At 32.2% G+C, this 16698-nt stretch overlaps 1 long non-coding RNA gene across 1 annotated transcript in view; it reads left to right on the top strand.

Annotated features, from left to right (window-relative positions):
* Positions 1-16698, top strand: part of LOC306670248 — a 253586-nt gene that overhangs the window by 93884 nt on the left and 143004 nt on the right. The window lies entirely within an intron of this gene.

Below are 16698 nucleotides of genomic sequence, written 5' to 3'. Positions count from 1 at the left end.
TGTATATAAGAGAGTTTATTTCTAGGCTTTATTTGGTTCCATTCGTTTATGTGTCTGGTTTTATGCCAAAACCATGCTGTTATTCTCTTTGCTATAGCTATATAGTATATTTTGGAGTGAGGCTGTATAATGCCTCCGTTTTGTTCTTTTTGATCAAGATTTCTTTATCTATTCACATTTTTATTATTATTATTATTATTATTATTTAGCTTCATATGGATCTTACAATTGTTTTTCAACTTGGTTTTTTGGTAGGTTTTTGTGGGGGGACAGTATGGACATTTTGACAGTTCTAATCCTTTTAATCCATATGTTTCTAATAATTTTGTGTCTTATATAATTTCTTTCCTCAATGTTTTATAGTCTTCTTTGAGGAGGTCTTTTACCTCTTTGGCTGAATTTATTCTTAAGCCGTTTTTTAAATAGTTATTGCAAATGTAATTACTTACTTTTTATTTAAGATCATTTGCTATTGGTGTGTACAAATGCTACCAATTTTTAAATTTAAATTTTTTTATCCTAGAGTTTTGCTGATTTTTTCATGAATTGTTGTAGTTCTTTTGGTGAATTCTTTGGGGTTTTCTGTATAGAACATTGACACAACCTGCAAGGCATAACCCTAGGAACTGGTGAGAGGCAACGGGGGATTAATATAGAAAAACACTCATAGAGAGAAAGCTGGGACTAGGGACTCCTATCTCTGATGGAGGAACAATGACCCAGAGTTAGCTTAGCATATTTATTGTATACAGTCTCATAATCAGGAAGTTAAACTATAGTGGCATTGTTCATAAAAATTTACAGAACTAGAAACATTTTTGGAGTTATTCTACTGTTGCAGTGCTAGAAACATTCTTTTATTATCCTCCTGCAACCAGGAAACCCATTGCCCAGAGTTTCTACAAAGGAGGCAGGCTTGAAGTTTGCAGCACTGGCAAGATATTGTGGTTATCTTTTTATGCTCAGAATTCTCCATCCCCGAAAGCTGGTGTCTGAGCTCAAGGCCAAGACTGTTACTGTTCCATACTTTTGCACAGAATTTCCTCAGGCAGGGCTTTACCATACCTCCTGAGTGATATTGTCCTGCACCTTTTCAAAGAAAATTCACAAAGCAAAGTACAGCCACAGCTCTGAGGCAACCACAATGATCCAATACTCTCCACATAGCATCATGTTGTCTGTAAACAATGATAACTTGCTTTTTTTTCTCTGACTTGGAACTCTAGTACTGCTTAGGATTGTTCTGGCTAGGAACTCCTGTACTATGTTGAATAAAAGCAGTGAAAGTGGACAATTTTTTCTTGTATCAGAGATATTAAAGCAAGGCTTTCAAGTTTTCCCCATTTAATATGACGTTAGCTGTGGGCTTGTTATATATGGCCATAATTTTGTTGAGGTTCATGCCTTGTATACCAATTTTACTCATTGTTTTTTTCATGAAGTGATATTGAATTTTTTTTTCAAATAGATTTTCTACATCTGTGCAGTGATCACAAGGTTTTTATCTTCTTTCTGTTAATGTTGTGTGTAATGTTTATTGACTTGCACGTATTGAACCTTGCTTGTATCCTTGGATTGAGTCACACTTGATCATGATGAATAATGATTTTATTGTGCTTTTAGATTTGTTTTCATAGTTTTTTTGTGAAAGATGTTCATCAGTGATGCCAACATTTCCTTTTCCTTCTCTCTTTCTCTCTTTTCTTGTTATGGCAGTGATGGTATCCTGGTCTGGTTTTGATATCAAGGTCATGTTAGCCTCATAATGAATTTGAAAGATTTCTCTCAAATTAAATAAATTAAGAAGAATTGACTTGAGTTCTTTTTTAAATGTTTCATAGAATTTTGCAGGGAAGGCATCTGCTTCCGGATTTTCCTTTGCTCATAGTCTTTTTATTCTTTCTCCAATCACAATAAGCTTTTCTGTTTCATGATGATTCATTCTTGTAAGGGGTATGTGTCTAAAAGGTTTTCAGTTTCCTCTGGGTTACCAAGTTTGTTGCCATACAGTTGTCCATAATCATCTCTAATGATTTTTTTAAATAATTATGTGGTATAAGTTGTAATGTCTTCTTTTTTGACTCCAGTTTAATTGAATCTACTCTTCCTACTCTTTTTTATCTATGTCTATATGAAGTTCTGTTAATTTTGTTTCTCTTTTGAAAAAAAACAGCTATTCATTTTGTTGATCTTTTGCATTTTCTAATCTCTGTTTCACTTATTTCTGGCCTAATCTTGGTCATTTCTTTCACTTTATAGAGTTTAGTTTGATTTTGTTTTCCTAGTTTTTTTGTTTAGTTTTGCTTCATTTTTCTAGGTTTAAGTTCCAATTAAAGGCTGTTTATTTGATGTTTATTCCTGTTCCTTTTTTGATGGCTAAGTGTTGATTGCTGTAAACTTCCCTCTTAGTATTGATTTTGCTACATTCTGTTTTTTTGGCATGCTGTGCTCCAATTGTCACTTTTTTGGAAGGGTCCCAGTATTGAACTTAGAGGCACTTAACCACTGAGTCACATCCCCAGCCCTTTTTATTTTATATTTATTTATTTAATTATTATTTTGGGGGTACCAGAGATTGAACTCAGGGGCACTCGACCACTGAACCACATCTCAAGCCTATTTTTTATTTTATTTAGAAACAGGGTCTCACTGAGTTGGTTAGTGCCTTGCTTTTGCTGAGGCTGGCTTTGAACTCACCATCCTCCTGCCTCAGCCTCTCAAGCCACTTGGATTACAGGCATATACCACAATACCTGGCCCAATTGTCACTTTTCAATTCCTTTTTTAATTTTTTTCATTGAGGCATTGAGCTCTCAGGAATATTTTGAATTTCCATAATATTTTATATTTTCCAAGTGTTTTGTTATTTATTTCTGGTGTTATTACATAGTAGTCAAGAAAGATACTTGTTATGACTTTATTTTTTAAACAATTCCTTGAGTTTTATTTTGTGGATCATTATATGATCTATCCCAGAAAGTGTTCCCTGTGTTGTTCAGAAGAATGTGTATTCAGTAGCTGTTGGATAGAGGGTCGTTTATATATCTTTTATGTCCATTTGATCAAGGGCACAGTTTAATATGGCCATTTCTTTGTTGATTTTCTACCTGGGTTATCTGTCCATTGCTGAAAGTGGAGTATTAAAGTTCCCTACTATTATTGTATTGCTTTACCTATTCCTTTAGATTTGTCAAAATTTATTTTATATATGTGGGGGCTCCAACATTGGATGCATGTATTTAGAGTTGCTATTTCCTCTTGCTGAGTTAATTCCTGTGTCATTATATATTGTCTTCCTCATTTCCTTTTATTACTTTAGACTTAAAATCTGTTTTACATGATATAAATATGGCTACTCTTACTTTTTTAACGTAATTCTGTTTGCATAGGAATATATATTTTTGTCCCTTTACTTTCAGTCTGTATTCTTAGATGTGAGTTGGGTCTCTTGTAAGTAGCAAATACTTGCATCTTTTTAAAAAAATTCATTTTGTCACTCTGTTAGTTGGAGAATTTAATGCATTTGCATTTGGGTAATTGTCAAAATGCAACATTTTATTATTGACATTGTTATTTGTTTTCCTATTGTTTTGCAGTTCCTTTCTTTCTCTCTCCCGCTCTTATACTTTTTATGGGGTCATTTTCTCTAGTGATGTGTTTTGATTACTTGTTTATCATTGTTGATGTGTCTATTATAAATTTTTGCTTTGTGGCTACCATGAAGCTTACAAAAAATATTTTGAAATTATAACCACATAAGAGGATCATAAGGAAAGAGAGAAAAAATAAAGAAAATATACAAAATAAGAACTCTACATTTACACTTCACTCTTCCCTAAATTTTTGATTTTCATCACATTTTGCATCTTTCTGTAATCCCATTGCTTAACATATTAATGTCCTGATTAACTTTTATTGTTTCATTTTTTTGTTTTGGTCTAAATATTAATAACACAATTATGTATTTATACTGTGTTAACAATATTAGTATATTCTAAATTTGTATTATTATTTGTACCAGGGAGTTTTAGATCTTTAAATATTTTCTTCTCATCTGTATATCTTTCAGTTTGAATAACTTCATTGGGTATATCTTAAAATTTAGATCTGGTGGTGAAAAATGGCCTCAACTTTTATTTTCCTGGAAATATGCTTCTCTCTTGCTCTCTCATTCCTAAGGATAGCTTTGCTGGGTAGTGCATTCTTCTTGTTCAGCAGTTTTTGTGCTTTGTCTTTGTGTTTTATCCAATGTTATGGTTTGTATATGAGGTGTGTCCGCCCCACCACCCCCCAAACTCCTGGGCTAAGGCAGGAATAGTCAGGGGTGAAGTGATTTGGTCATGAGGGCTCTAACCTAATCAATTCATTTTAGTTTGAATGCACTGACTATGTGGTTATGATAGGCATATGGGGCATGGTCAGAGGAAGTGAATCACTGGGGGTGTGCCCTGGAAGGATTCATCTTTCTTGTGGCACCTTTTCACTCGCTCTCCCTTTTGGCTACATTGAGTTGAGTTTCTTCCCTCCATCCTGCCCCCCTTTATAATGTCCTGCTTCATCTTGGGGGCATAGCAATGGAACCTCTCAAATCATAAGCTCCCAAATAAACTTTTCTTCCTCCAAGTAGTTCTTATCAGGTATTTTGGTCACAGTGATGCAAAACTGACCAAAACATCTAACTTCTCCCTTGCTTATAAGGTTTTGGCTTAGCAGTTAGATGTCAGGGAAGTTGAACGATCTTTATTTGTTATTTGTTTCTTTTACCTGGCTTTGAGAATCCTCCCTTTGTCTTCTACCTTTGAGAACTCAATTATAATATGTCTTGGAGTAGATTCAGTTGAGTGAATCTTTCTGACTTTGACCTTTCTGTACCAGGATATTTGTATCCTTTTCTAGGATAAGAAGTTCACTTTGAATAAGCTTTCTGCTCTTTTGATGTTCTAAAGTTCCTCTTGGATGAAATGTTTGCTCTATAGCTCCCATATTGGCTTTACTTCTCTTTATTCTTTTTTCTTCTCTTCTGATTCTATATTTTTCAAATAGCATCTCTCTGAGCTTACAATTTTTTGTTTCATTTACTCTGATGACATATTTACTTTTTGTATTTTTTAGTTCAAGCATTTGTATTTGATATACATTTTAAATTTCTTCTACCTCCATATCAGTTTTCTCTGTTAGTGTATTGAATTGTTTCTCTGCATTTTCCTGATGTTTGTTGAATTTCCTTAAAACAGCAATTTGAAATTCTCTAAGATTTCATGCAATGTTACATGTTAGTCTCTGATGATTTATTGTGATTTTTAGGTTAAGTTATAGTTTTATGAATGTTCTTAATGTTTATATATATATATATACACACACACACACACACACAATGATGTCTGTGCATTGAATTATTAGACATTTCTCCTAGTCTTCAAAATATGACTTTGCTTTTGTCTATTCTTTCAGAAAATTCTAAGCATTTTCTCTGAGTCTGTGGTTACTGCTGCTCTTTCAATACTAGATGGAACTTACATTCATGGATTTTATGTTGTCATTGTTTCTGTGCTAGACTGTAGCTCAAGCCTAAATTTTCCCCCAACCTATAGTTGGTGACTGGTTCCAGATGGACAAGGGGGTGTTTTAAGAAGGGTATTCTGACCTTCCATTCCTTTGCTTGGAATTGGGATTAATCCAAATGCTTTATTCATAATCACCACTTTGTGGTCAAGTCCTGCATAATTCTGACCACCACCTGGCCTGAAGGCATAAGGTCAAACCTTAGGCACCAAGGCCTTGCAGCTAATTTCCTCTTTTTCCCGAAGCAAATTCTCTATGATGTGCTGACTTGGCAGAGATGAGATGAGCAGTTCCATGGCCACCAATACGGGAATGCTGGGTCACACCCAGAGCCCACTGGTCTTCCAAGACCAGTGCAGCACAGGCGTCATACCTTGTCCCACATTCGTATGTCCTTTCTGCAGCTATGTCATAATTGTGGTTTGAGACTGTCTCAGCGGACCAAAGATGATGCTGTACAAAATACAAGTTCATGTCTGTCTGGGACCAGGGTAACTCCAGAGGCTCTATCCAAGGGCACTGGTGTAGGGACAGTAGTTGTTGTGCTCAACTTCAAGTTTGTTCCACCAAAATAGACATGGTGCTGAGTTCCAAGGTAAAACCCTGTGCTTACTTCTACTCTCCAGTTGAAGGAAACTTTTTTAGTTTTGTGTCACCTATTACTGTGGAAAGGGTATTGGAGGTAATCTCTTGGCTGCCAGGTTGTGTGTTCAGTTATTGTACCTGGTCAGAGCTCTGGGGGCAGGTGTTATAGGTCTCTGCCTGGTATTAGGTTTCGCTCTGGTGGTCCTGGTACTACATTTTAAGTCTAAGAACTGAATTTAATTCCCTCACTCTTTTTTCAAGAGGCAGGTATCTGTTCCATCACAAGTTACTTAGAATTGGCAGAGAGGTTTAATGTGGGCATCTTTCTCTTGCCTTATACAAAGTGTTTTTAAATTATTATTCTGCTAAATCTAGCTACTGCAATCTCTTATCTAGTACTTTTGACACTTGTGCAAATTGTCATATTTCTCTATCTCCTATGTGCCTAATTTCTGTGTTAAATGAATAAATTATATAAATTATTAACAAGCTGGTAGAAATGTTTAGATAAGATAAAGCATATTATATATATATTATATATATATATATATAATATATATATAGGCTTTGATATAATATGCCATTCTGGTGTCCACTAACAGATTCCTAATATGCCCCTGAGAGGTAAGGAAGGGAGGAGGTGCTACTGTTTTGTTGTTGTTGTTTTGGTACTTAGAATTGAACCCAGGGTTCATCTTCCATTGACTTACATTCCCAGTCCCCCCCACCACCACATTTTTTGAGACAGTGTCTCAGTAACTTGCTGAGGTCCTTGAACTTGCTGTCTTCCTGCCCTAGCCTCCCCAGTGACTGGGATTACAAGTGTATGCCACCACCACACCCAGGAACTACTGTACTTTACATACCATAAATATATAAAATGTGCTTGAAACTATAAAAAATAAAGAATGCTACTATAATTAGGTTAGTTATGTATACTGCTCCATTCCAATTCTAAAACAAATTTGTAAAGAAGAGAGTAAAAACATTATTTTTTTAAAGAAAGATATCCTTTGAATATGTTAAAGAAAACTGATTTTTTTTTTAATATCAATTTTTCTTTGGATATATATAGCCAACATACATTAGACTCTATCTCTTAAATTACATGAACTATACCTGGTTTACTAGTTTTTGTACAATATTAATAAATATCTCTACATAGATATTTAAATAAGAATATATAAAGGAAATCTTATTTTAAATATTCACTTTGTTTATTTAAACTCTTAAAATGACTTTAAAACATAAAGACTGAAATACATCCTTTTTCCTATCAGTCACTTTATAGTAGCACTAAATAATTTCTATTATGTTCAACCACATATGTTTGGATTAACTCCAAAATAATTTTGTAACTTTATCTTCTGTTTTTATTTCTGGAAAACAATCATTGTGGGTCTCGTATCAGAACTAATAGGTAAAAATATTCCACCAAAAATTATAAAGACAGAAAAGTTCAACTTTGTAAGATTGTATTCTCTCATGAGAAATTTAGCAAGTTGTAGGGATCACTGTGATTTCCAATGTGTGGGAAGTCAGAACATCTCCAGGTTATTCTATGCATGAGTGTACACTGACAAATTACTTTTTCGTATAAAATTTTAATGAAAGAGAATATTACACTTTTAAAGTGAAGTGTTTGTATTTAAACTATCCCCATTTTGAGAATTTTTCCTAATGATACCTGATCCATATCAGAGCCTGGGAATTCCCTGTAATACTTCATTAGTCTTGTCAACTAGATTTATTCATAAATGAGAATAAATGAGCACATCAGCATAAGTTATTGTGGTAATTTGTGAAACTGTTAATGAGATATTTTCAGAGCTCATAAAAGGGAAGATCTATGTCATTAAATTACTGCATAGTCACTTTATTTTGATACAGTAAGTGAGCTGATATTTTATCAAAACAACACTTTTTTTTTAGCTGGAGAGAAACATGGGGGGATGTTGAACTGGAAAACATATCCACCTTCATGGAGAAGTGGCATTTGTGGTTTATTAGATACTGACATTGGCTTTATAGGGCTTTTGAAGAAGTTGGTTCCTTAATTAATTAATTTCTCTATGCTCTGCACAGAGAAAGAGAATGTCACAGTATAGAAGACTTGTTGAAAGGAATGCCTTTTGTTGTGGCATAATAGCTTTAGACTATACCTGTACAAAAGTTGTATGTCATTTAATTTTCTTGTTATACAAATGATGGACATTATTAATTTGCTCATTTTTGAAAGCTACTGAACCACAAAGAATTCCAGGGTGAAGATAGTAAAATTCAGGTCTTTCGTTTAGCTACGTTTCTATTTGTGGTACAGTTTTATTCCATGGAGGACTTAGGCCATTAAGTGGACCCTTTATGGGACACTTCATTACCAAAATCATGGCAGCAGTAAATGGAAAAGAGCATGAAACCTAGTATTCAGATCCAAGCTTATTCCACTTTTGCTTATGTGACCTGTTGGAAATTACCATGCGTCATTCCATCTAAAAATATTGTGGTGCACTCATAGTGTTGTTTCAAGATTAAAGGAAACAATATCTGTAATGTGTGGATCATAGTTGCTGATAGTTACCCTATACAAATTTTTTAAATATTTATATTTGCTGATTTTAAATTATTGTTATAAACCCATTGCAATCTGGCATAAATAATGTATTATTATAGGAAAAGTAATTATGTTTTCCAGGAAAAATATTTAGTGAAAGAAAGAGCTAAATTTTTGCAAGTTACCTTATTGTTTGACTTAATAAAATGAGGCTGAATTTTCTTACTTTTCTGCTGCATGATACTGTGTTGTGGTAAGTTCATTTTGTAGTAGAATATGAATAAAATCTGATCTCACACAGATATGCAATTGGAAAAGTGAAGAATATTTTCAAAAGCTTTGTGGTGAAAAATCAAACAAATAAAACAAGACCTAAATTTTTTTGTTTGTCTTTATGAAGTATAGAGAGATGATTTTATTTGAAGGACTGAACAATTATTGACTAGTATGTAAGTCATATTTTATAGTCAAACAGTATGTATACTTTAGGAACATAAACCCAAAAAGAGGAATTATATATTTAAACTATGTAATTTTTGAAAGTTATACCTAAGCAGCATATCTTTTATATGGTCCTAAGAGAGAAATAATATATTATCCATTCTACATAACTTCTGATTCACAATTATGCTTATCTGGAAAGTTCATTCATATAATCATATCAAGTTCATTATACTGGAACCATCTTTAAAATTAGAATTAATTATTTACATAATAGTTTTTATTTTACAATAAAATTTGGATACTTAATCCTGTCATTAAATATTCACAGAGACCTATGTAATCTGAGCTCTTATCCTCATTTAATTGTCCTTTCTACATGACAGTCTGATCACTAAATTGAGGATAGAGAATAAAGCATTAACCTAGAATTTCTGACTGGTTTGTAATCTCAAACATATCATAGCTGTCTTCCTTTTACATTAAAATATATGACTTTTCATACTGCTGCTGAATACAATTGAAATGTTAAAACTCTCCCCAGTCTGGTAACATCAAATGACATTATAAAACTATAGTAAAAATGCTTGCAGCTCAGCCTCTGCCAGCAGAGGTTGCTCTTAGGTTAGCAATTATCTCCAGATTGCTTTATAGCAAGAATATTAAGCAGTGGAATGGAAGCTACATTATGATACAATTATGCAGAAGTTAGATTTAAATTGAATAATAACTACTTCAGTGACTCTCAGTGTGTTAATCTCCACATCATCAGAAATTATTCTCTTTACAAAGATATCTCTGTAGCAGAGCAGAAAGTGACATTTTTGAAAACAGTTAAGGTTTACCAGGAGTGGAGAACTGATAATTTATAAAATCAGAAAGAAATTTTGAGGTTTAACAGAAAAGATTTATAAAATTATATACTTTATTATTATCATAGAACACCTTTGATTTGCTTTTAAAAGTACAAATCAGTGCACATCTGTTTGAACAAATGCAAAATCACAGGTATTACATATGTGAGAAAAATACTTTGTAATAGGTATTTTTTAAATCTCAAAGTAAGTAGAACATATAAACTTATGCACAGACACAAAATAAAATATTTTTAATTAAGTTCATGGAAGTGCCAAGTTCATTTTATAAAGGATTTGTAGGATTTGTATTCTCTCTTAATAATTCAGACATATAAAATTAATTAAACTAAATACTTTATTAGAATGGAACTTGAAAAACCAATTTTATTTTAGACGTTTTAAATGTCAGCAAACATGAGATGGAACTTTTGTCCTCTGATAGAAAGTCTGTGTTAAAAAGGAAAGTTAAAACTTTCTCAGTAATAAGAGTATCTATAACAATGGTCTATATTGGGAGCCAGCAATTTTTTTTATAAAAGGCTAGATAGTAAGTATTTTAACTTATGCAGATCATATGGTTCCTGTCATAACTTTGCCACTGTAGCACAAAAGCAACCCTAGATCTTAGGTAATAAAAAAGTGTGGCTTTGTTTCAATAAAACTTTTTATTTTTGAAATCATCAGGTAAACCAGATTTATCTCACATGTGGTAGTTTGCCAAACCCTACTCTATATCATAATATTATAGATAAAAATAAAATTGCTAATCAATGCAGTTTTATTTCAATACCAATAGTTACTGTTTCATAGCATCTATGGGGCATATGGTATATATTGTTCCATTTTCTTGTGCTACAATCGGATTAATATTTTAACATCTGTTTTTATACATGATACTATAGATTAAGCATATTTTTAAAATTATTTTGCATTCCAGTATTACCAAACTTTTATAAATAAAATTTATAAACAAGTTTAATTTAAAGATGTCACTCTGTGAGGATATCTTATGTGTATCATAATTAAATGTATTAAAAATTACAACTTTTGGGCTCAGTTTGCAGAGTGTTTGCCAGTCAAGCACAAGGCCCTGGTTTCAATCCCCAGCTCCGTGAAAAAAAATAAAATAAAAATTACAGATATTGTTTTCTTTTTTCTTTTAGAATTAATGTTATTTCCCTCAGAGTTATTCAGGATTATTTTTCATTCTTTATTATTTAAAATTAATAATCAAAAATAATAGAGTATGGCTGAGAATGTAGCTTAGTAATAAAATGAAAATCTAGTATATGTGAGGTCCTGGGTTCAATCTCCACTACTATAAAAATTATAATCATATTTAAAAATTTATTCATAAACATCGTAAATATTGTCCCTATTAAAAATTTATTTTCATATTAGGTAAGCCACAATAGGATTTCAGTGCAAAAATATTCTATAAGAATGTAGATAAATAAGTTATTTTGAACTTCAGAAGAGTTCTAATTCTATATTGTGGTATTTTAAAATGTATTATTGTTAGATTCTTGATGCTCTTATAGGGAGAATTTTTGATTAAGCTATTATCAACATTGTATAGCCAATTGGAAGACCTGGCAATAGTTGATAATATCAATATTAATTAAAAGTCATAGCTCTAAAAATACATAAGCAATAGTGACAATAATATTGTAAATAATAATAAGAAACAGACCATAATATTTTCCTTTATTACTGACTGCTTTAAGTATCTTGCAAATGAGGAAATTAATTCTTAGAAAATTTTGCTCATTGATCAGTAAATGAAAAATGAAAAATTATACAACTTGGTCAAAAACTGAGATGACAGTTGGATCATAATGTGCTGTGCAATGGCAGCAATAGCTGTCTTTCCCCGCAGACTGCTTAGACTAGTTCTCAGTTGTAAAATGGATCTCTAACATAAAATGTGCTTTCTTTCAAAAGCACCTGACTTCCAAATCTATACAAAAATCCTATTTGTTTACTATTAAGATCACATAAGCAATGTTCTAGGAAAGTAGATACTATGGTGCCAAATAGCTACTTTGGTGCCATCTACATTGATTTTAAGATATAAGTAAAATGGCAATCTTCATGTATTTTTAAATATTGAAATATGTGAAGCAGTAACTGAATTCCAAAAACTGTTTCTTAAATTTAATATATTAAAGGTCATATTTTAGGATGAGCAAAATCAAAAGTAAGTAATGTGACCTTCTAAAACATTTGTTGCTAAGTTCTCTGTGAGAAAATACATTATTTTATATTTCTTGTAAGGAGTAATTGGTTACTTAAAATCTAATATGTGTGAAAAAGTGCCTACATTTTTCTGCCACAAACAGTAGTTCACAAAAAGTTGAAGTTTAAGTTAATTTTATATAAGTTCACTGTGGGTCTGAATAGTACAAATATGAAAGAAAAAAATTAAAAATTCAATTTTAACTTCTTAGAAAGTGCCCTTTGGTAATCTGAATGAATATTTTCTTCAAACTCTATGAAAGGTTTATATAACTATCCTAAAATTCTTCATATGCTTAGTGTGTAAAAATATTTTCTTAGAAGGGATTAATAATTTAATACTGACAAGAAAATGAATGTTTTCCATTAGAAATATAATGATATCATTTATTCTCAGAGCATCTTTGAACTTTCATTTCTTTAGTGGAGAAAACAATGTTTCAAGAATTTTAAAGAAAATTTAAAACAAGATTAATTTTTCTGCCAAGAATTCAAAAATATATTTAAATTTTAGTTTCTTGATATGTACTCAGGATATGCATATATTCAAGGATATGTAATTTTAATCCAAAGAATATGCATGTTAATATAAGATTAGCATAATTTTGACTTCAAGCTATGCATCCTAAAGCACATGTGACTCTTGACCATTGAAAGGGAACATAAGTTTTGGTCACATTTAAATGTTATGGAAATATATTGTAGGTTTTGGATCCTACAGAGTGACCAATAGTTGTGTGTTATATCCTGCTTCATGGTGAGGTAGAGTAATATGGACTAAACTGTAATCTGGATTTAAACTTCTTCCACAAATGAAAAGATTTAGTTGTATGATCTGGGATTAAATCTATATCTGTGATAGTATTCAGTACTTAAAAACTCATCTCAAAATAAACATCGACTCTTAGATTTGTCTCCTGGAGTTATACTCACAAAAATTTGGCACTATTATCTCTTCAGTGAATTTGTAAAGTGTATATATCCAAGCAATAGGACTAAATGGGTATTTCCAAGCTATATCTTATGTGCATTATTTCATAAAACACTATGAGAATTTTTTTCAAAAATAGAAAGGAAAAGAAAGACATCAAGAGACAAAGAGGGTAATCAGTCATTGTATTTAAAAGCTAAATAGTTTCATTATTAACAGATGTAGGGATCTTTGACACCTGAATTGCCTTAATGTACCCTAGTATGGAACTTGACATAAAACATAGGTAACAAATTTTGAATTAAAAGAAAAATCAAATAACAGAGAGCATTGGTTTTCTTCAACCATTACAGAATGTGATGGTTAATTTGATTCTCAACTTTGATGCCTAGAGAATTGGTAAAGCCTTATTTCTGGGAGGGTCTATGAGAATCTTCCAGAGAAGACACACTGACTGGCGAATACCTTCCCTCAGTGTGGTTGGGCAACATTAAATCTGCTGGGGGCCCAGATGGAACAAGGAAGCAAAAAAAGGAAATTGGCTTTTCCTTCCGAAGTAACATGAGTCTTCTTTTCCTGTCACTCTTGGATACCAGACTCTAGATTCTTTAACTTTTAATTCTGAGACTTGAACCACAACCCTTTGGGGGACTCTGGGGCCTTTAGCTTTCCTGATTCTGAGGTTTCTTGGACTGAGTTAAAGTGTTGACTTCTCTGCATCTCCAGTTTTCACACAGCTTATAATGCAACTCTGCGATTGTGTAAACCAATCTTCTTATATGTATATTCACACACTTTCTTTGTTTATTTTAATTTTTAATTTTATTTTGTTGTTGTTGTTGTTTGTCTGGAGAATGATGACACCAATAGGGAGGGTTTTTTGTATTTTTTCAAATAAGCAGTGACAATGAAACTGGTTTACAGAGATATTTGGTAATTTGCCAAAGATGAAATCTAGACAAACTCTGGCCATTATTTGTAGTCATAATTAAATAACTAATGCTGCTTTATGTACATATGTATGACATTGAACTGACATCCAATTTTTATCAAGAGTCCAGGTGAAAGGGAGATTACTGTGTATATGAGAATCTGGAGGTGGGCAGAAAAAGGAGTGGTAGTTGAAGGATAAGTTCTATACACATATCTCAAAACAAATGCTTCCTGTCTTTTTTTTCTCACTCTGTAGTATACCCAAAGTACATAACACATTTTATGGGTTGGTTAGTGCATACCAGAGATTATCATTTCAGACTCTTGGGGTGAATATTGAATAATTTAGGAATTTATCAGCTTCAGTTTATTTCCAAATGAAACACATCCAATGCAAACATATTTTTATATTCTAAAGCTTATTCCTGGATCAAATCATATAATTGGATGGCATTCAGAAATATTTTTTTTATTAACCATGTACTCTTTCCTCATACTTATATATTGTTAGGCAGTTTAAGAATCAATTATATGAAATTCAGTATTATATTTATTTCAGAAATGTTGTTGAGGATGAAACATGACATCATTTAGAGTCCCATATTTTTAAAGATGTGCCATTCCTTAGTGTCAACACATATCTTTGCTCAAATAATTCATTAATTTTTTGATATTGTGAATTTACAACAAATTATATACCAATTTTTACAATGACCATGTTATATTTAAATACTGCAATTCTTCATATTTTAAATAGCTTATTTTATTTATATGCATAAATATGGTCTAGCTTTTATGCAATCTTTATCTGCATTTTTTTTTAGTTCTAATTTTTAGTGATTAAATTGTGCCTTTTTGAAAAGTGACTAACACTTTTTTGTTTTTTTAACAAAGCAGTGTAAAATTAAAAACAAATACAAGGCATTTGAAATACAAAGGAGTAAAAATAAAGTCGAAATCCAAAGGAATCATTCAATATTAGAAAATTGGAAATTGAATAGTTTAATAGACTAGTGAGGGAAAATTCAGAAATACAAAATATCTAAAAGTTGAAGTTAGCAATCAGATCATCAACCTAAGAATGCCTATTTTATGGCTCTTAAAAGTTTGGAGCATAGGGCAAATTACCAAGATAAGAAGTTATATATGCTGATACCCAGATTTAAGAACTAACACATAATCTATAGATCCTCCATTCTTTAGATTACATAAAGAGAAATGAGAGGGAGTGGGGTATGAAAAATGGTGGAATAAGACAGACTTCATTACCCTATGTACATGTATGATTACACGAATGGTATAAATGTACATCATGCACAACCTTAGAAATGAAATGATGTACACCATTTTTGTGCAATGAATCAAAATGCAGTCTGTAAAAACAATAAGAAAAAAAAAAAAGAACTAACACCTAAACTAAGGGAAGAGCTAAATGAGAAACTGAAGAGTTGTTCTTTTTTCCTTATTTCAGTGCTGAGGATTGAACCCAGGAGCTTGATACTTACAAGGCAAGCACTCTACCAAGTGAGCTTTCTCCCCAGCACCTAGGGGGCTGTTCTTGATAATACTCTTAATCCTTAACTCCCATTGTTAAGCCATCATGTCTACTTGAAATAGTCTGGAAGACCTATTTCATATTCTTTTTCACCCTTTCCCATGGCTCCAGTCTCATTGGAATTATTAAATTGACCTCATATTTGGTCTTTCTCCTTATTTCTTTGTTGTGAAATCTTCCCATTTTAGCCAGAGTTTCCTTTTTAAAAATCAAAACATAAATATGCCTTCACTATCCCTACTAAGCTTATATTTCTACAGTGGTTTTGAATTTCCATTAGAGTGAAGTCTAGGGGCCCAGAGTTTTTCTCTTCACCTATCTAGAATGAATCCTTTTCCTCCCTGCCTTATGGTTATTGCATAGAGTGCCTGTTTTGGGGGAAGGTTGGGGTTTGTAGGCATGGTAGTTTGCTGTTTTCCAGTCCTTATAGGTGATTAATTTACTCTCATCTTTTTAATCTTATTTCCTGAGATACTGCCTCACTGAAATGTTCTCCCTTGACTTCTCAACCTGGTGAAAAACCTAGTTATGTGTTAGAACTTACTATACTTCTGCTTGCTTTTAGTAGTGTCTTTATCTCTAGCACATAGCACCATTTCTGACACAGTCATTACTCTATAAATTGTTTAATAAAGAGATTAACCTCAAGGGTGAATTTATACTGATTTTTATAAGGTTGAACTAAACTTTTAAATTTTTTTCAGATGAAGATCCTAAATAACTTTTAGTAGCCAAGTCATGGCTGAACAGATAAGAAAGATTTTCAAGATTCCAGAAGAGGAGACAGGTCCTACTCGATTGCTTCAATAGCATATCTAGTAACTACTAGTTACTAAATGCATCTATTAAAAATCAGTTTCTAGATTTTGGAGTTGGGCCCTCCATGAATCTTCATTTGATGTCAAAATGTTGTCCTTACTAGAAGTATTCCATTTAAAAGAACTTGCACAACTGGAGCTTCATACATTATAGAAGTATAGGATCCCTCTGAAATTCTATGATGATGTTAATCTTTGAAAATTAGACAAATAATTCCTGAATGTCC

This window comes from Sciurus vulgaris (genome assembly GCF_902686455.1).
Source record: "Sciurus vulgaris genome assembly, chromosome: 10".
Taxonomy (NCBI): domain Eukaryota; kingdom Metazoa; phylum Chordata; class Mammalia; order Rodentia; family Sciuridae; genus Sciurus; species Sciurus vulgaris.
This window is presented reverse-complemented; position numbering and strand designations above follow the sequence as displayed.